Source organism: Solanum pennellii, chromosome 4 (assembly GCF_001406875.1).
Source record: "Solanum pennellii chromosome 4, SPENNV200".
Classification (NCBI taxonomy): Eukaryota; Viridiplantae; Streptophyta; class Magnoliopsida; order Solanales; family Solanaceae; genus Solanum; species Solanum pennellii.
In genome coordinates, this window is record NC_028640.1 from 28,391,473 (window position 1) to 28,396,578 (window position 5,106).

Consider the following 5,106-nt stretch of genomic DNA (forward strand, 5'->3'; position numbering starts at 1 on the left):
TAGAAAAGGGACTGAAAATCAAGTTCCTTATTACTTATCAAGATTGGAGGATGAAGCTATGCAAGAGTTGGGTGAAAAGGCTGAATTTGATTATACCTTCCCTGATAAGCATGTATTTGCCTCTTTGCATGATTTGATTCCATGGTTTGCCGATTTTACAAATTATCCGGCTAGTGATATACTTCCTGTGAACTTGTCCTTCCATCAAAGGAAGAAGATCATGCATGTTGTGAAAATGTTTTTTTGGGATGAGCCTTACTTATACCAGAGTTGTGCTGATGGGTTTATTCGTTGTTGTGTGCCCGAGGTTGAGATTTTATATATTTTGGAGGCATGTCACTCCTCGCTTATGGGGGAGTCATACTGGAATCTGGACTGCTCACAAGATTTTTCAGTGTGGGTACTATCGGCCAACCATTCACATAAATGCTCATGAATTTGTCAAGTCATGTGATAGGTGCCAAAGAGATGGAGAAATTTCTAAGAGGCAAGAGCTCCCTTTAAATCCCATTCTAGTGATTGAGTTGCTTTATATATTGGGCATTAATTTTATGGGCCCGTTTGTGAGTTTTTACGGGATGAAATATATATTCGTGGCGGTGGACTATGTATCAAAATGAGTGGAAGCCATAACACTTGCCAACAATGAAGAAAAGAGTGTCACCGCATTTTTGAAAAAGGAACATCTTCTCCAAGATTTGGCACACCTAGGGCCATTATTAGTAATGGGGGATCTCACTTTCGATTACGTCTGCTTCCGATTCTGTTATTCCGTTAGCCTTAGTTAGTCGTTTAGTCAAAGCCGTACGTATGCCCCTTTCGAATCGTTCTATCATTCGAAGTAGGAGCTGGGGTTGCGGGCAGAGAACTATTGGTATAGCGAGTTCATGTGCTTGCAGTTGGGTTACTACCATCCCCCTAACCATTAGTATCACACTCTGTGAAGTGTCTCTCTGGTATTGGGATAACTTCAAGCCCCTTAGCTCGCTTGTATCGGGGGGGGCTTACTTCACTTCTTTTCTTTAAGTCACTTGCCAGGAGGGAAAGCAGCAGATAAAGAGCACCATCACCTTACTTAACAAAGGGCTTATGCGAAAGAGCACCGCTTCCCCGAGAAGATAATCCGCTTTCCTAAAATCCCTACTTTATTGCTCTAGCTCTTGACTCATATGGCACTGAAATTGGATAGGTTCACGCTTAGGCCTGGTTATGGAAACTCTTTAAGCTGGCAATAAGTTATTTGAAGGGCTATTGGAGAAATATGGGATTATCCACAATGTAGATATTCCGTACAATCCACAAACTAGTGGGGAAGTTGAGGTGTCTAACAGAGAAATCAACAAGATTCTATCGAGAACAGATAATGCTATTAGAACAGAGAATGCTATTAGAACGGACTGGTCAATGAGGCTTGATGATGCTCTTTGGTCCTACAAGACAACATACAAGAACCTCATCGCTATGTTCCCGTAACAAATTGTATATGTGAAGAATTGTCACTTGCAAATTGAGTTAGAGCACAAGGCCACGCGGGCGATAAAGAAACTGAAGATTGGTTAGAAAGCAATGCAATAGAGACTTAACGGGTTGAATGAGCATGATGAGTTTTGCCTAAAATCATATGAAATTTCATCCATCTACAAATAGAAGATTAATAAGTACCATGACAAAAAGATTAAGAAGCGAGAATTTGCAGTTGAAGACTTGGTGCTTTTATTCAACTCTAGGCTACGGTGGTTTCCTGGCAAACTCAAGTCCAAGTGGATTGGGCCATTCTTTATTACTAATGTGTTCCCACATGGAGAAGTTGAGTTTGAGAACAAGGAGGGTGGAAAGTTCATGGTCAATGGGTAATGAATCAAGATCTATGTAGGGTATACGGAGAGTGACCATGAAGTGGTTGAGGCATATAACCTTGATGGAGTATGAGTAATCCAGGAGTCTGCGTTGTGCCGCAACGTTAAATAAAGCACTTCATGGGAGGGAACCCAAGGTGTATCCTATAGCCAACAATGGTTTTTTCTTTTCTCATTAGGAATACTTGCATTCTCTTATTTCGTTTTTCTTTTACTCATCTTCATGTGTCATTTTTAGTGTGTTAACTAGAGAGTAGTTTAGGTTATGTGTCTACAAACTGTCCACAAAAACACAAAAAAGAATAAATTAATAGTTGTTCAATGTGTAGGGACCAAACCCAAGAATTCTGCAAAAATTGATCTGGTGCACAGATCTAGAGACAAACCGACGGGCCGTCATTTAATCGACGGACCATCGATGGTGTCAGTAGATCCCAGGTATGTCTTGAAATTTTGTCCAAGTATATATGTATTTGATGGTCCAGTCTCTGACTTACGAACAGTCGATGGGGTATTGTTAGTTCATAAACCAGTAAGCCGACCCAACCCGACTGACTATATTAAAAAGAAACCTTTCAGTTAACCTCCAAAGATCTTTTCAAATTTTCTCCCAACTGTTTCCTTCCGCTTATTCCCTTCCATTTCCATTAACTCCCCATGACTCTCCCTTCCATTTTCTTCACAATCCCATACTCTCATTAAATCCCAAAACCCTACCCTCCCATGATTCTACTTTGTCTCCTTTTTTTTCTCTGTCGGTGTTCGAAAGCAGGCACGTAGGTTGATTGTTCAGAAGATCACCCATCCAATCACTCAACTACTGATTTCATGTATTTCCATTCCCTTGGCTCAATGAATTCTCATTCATCTGCTGTTGGAAACACCAAATTTGTATGTGCTTCTTGACTTGAGGATATAAATTGAATGTTAATTGGTTAAATAATGGGTACTATATCCCTTGGAATGATAGAAAGTGAATAGGTTGAAGTTGTAATTTGTGTAAAAACAAACTGATTGTTGACATTCCGACATATGGGTTACAAGCATCGTAGAATCCTAGATTGAGAGTAGCGAAATTGAAACTCTAAGGATAAAGATTTGGTTTTGTACTTGTCGCTAAGTGTTGGGAGAACCTATGATTTATCTGAATTTGTCAAAATGTGTTTTTTAAAAAAACATTCGTGAAACTTGTCTCTGACCAATAGCACCAGACACCATTTAAGAACCGTCGGTGGATCGACGGACCGTCGATAGGGTCCATCGATTTCTAAATTTTAAAAATGCTGAACTTTGAAATGACAAAAGTGGACTACAGTCCGTCGATTGATCGATGGGACATTCTGCATGTCCGTTGTTTCAAGATGAAACCCTTATTTGTGAAAAATGAAGAATGATTCTAAGTGTCAGACGATGGAAGTAGACTAATGTTCGTCGATTGATCTACAGTACATTCTTCACATCCTTCAGTTCTAACTGAGAAGGATCTGGAATGAGGACTACAAAAATTTCCTACGTTTCCACCGACAGACACTATCGGTGGACTTTCAGTTCACCACCGGGTCATCGATTGTGCCGATCTCCAAGTACTGCATTTCTTAAATGGCATGTGCTGTATGTTTCGAGGTTCTGTTTTGATTATTTTACTTTTGTAGTTTAATTGATTTGAGACTAACCAAGTGCTTTCCAGGTACCTATGGCCCTGATATCAGACATCGTCTATTCTAGGGGAACGTCCGATGATGAACAGGTTCTGGAAAAGGTGCCCCAAGGAACCCGGACCCTTATAATAACTTCTAGAGTCACTCTGGGCACCCCCAAGAAGGTGGCGTTCGGTGTAGTCACTTCCTCCCAGTCTGATGAAAAGAGCACACCGATCGGCACACCCTATGGGTCTACCTTGTGTTCTAAAGGAGCATTTGGCTCCAAAGAGGCTTCAGGTTCATAGTCGGCCCATTATACGGAATGAGGCCACTACCTTCGGTCCCGAATTACTTGGATCCACTCTCCCAGATGTGCCTGCCAGCCATGCCTGGTCTTATGAGGCATAGAGTTTAGAGTCTTCTCCGTCACCTTAGCATGAGGTCCCTGCACATTTTTCTAATGAGACAAACCGGCGGTGCATAAATAGCCGGTATCAGGTATACAGGGATGCAAAGGTGCTAAACTATAAGGGGGTGATGACTCGGTTGGTGATAGTCAATCGGAGATTTATTACAGGTATCCTACACACATTACCTGCGGTGCATGGCTTGTTTACCCTCCACAAGTTCGAGTGGATGGCGACTCTCAGAGGTGCTTTGAAAAGGCAGGCAAAACCTGCAAAACATGACCCATTCACAGGAATATAATTAGAGCCTTTCGGGTGGACATTTCTTCTACCTCCATCTGCCGGTTCCTGTACGATCTGTCCATTGGTTCGACGAGAGATCCCCTTACTCCAGAGTTCAATTACAGGTGGGGCTATGTCAAGAGTTGCCAATTTAGAGGAAAAGAGAGTAGAGAGAGTCCACCAATAGGTGGCTTGCACAATATTTGTCCGTTGAAGGTGAGGGAGCAGACTTGGTGTTAGACCTCAAAGGACCTATCAAGAAGTCCAACCTCACCTTTACATCAAAGTTCTTGTAGATGTTAGTCTGCCACCGCCTATACCGCAGAGCAGCAGATAAAATCCTTAATTGGGACAGTGTTGTCATGGTAGCAACACTGGTGTTCTGGTTTGAGATCACCTTCACGAAGTTGTTGATCTATGTGATACATATGAGAGCTTTTAAGTCCTCTTACACTTACCCGTTTGCCTGTATAATTTTTTAGCTATGCAGGGAGAGTGCCTATTAGGCACTGCGATGCCCTCTGTTATCAATTCATGCGAGGATTGGTCATTGGGGATCTCTAGAAAGTCCTTTTTATGAAATTTCTGAGAGGTCAACCGGGGTACGAATGCTTTATTTATCACCAGGTAGCGATGAATACTATATGGTACCGGCAGGAAATTCTTTAGCCAAGGAGAAAGAAGACACATCGCCGGGGAATAGCTCCGAGAGGCACTTCTCTCAGTAAAGAGATAAGTAAGGGTAAGAGTCATTCCAATTGAATAGGTGAAGAGTCTCTTTCAAGCAAGATACTTTACCACGCCTAACTAAATCAAAGAAATTAAGAGAGAGAGTGGCCTCCTATTTCTTAAATGAAAATAAGGACTTCCTTATCCTAAGGTTGTTGTAGAAAAAAACAAAGAGGACTGGAATCTCTACAT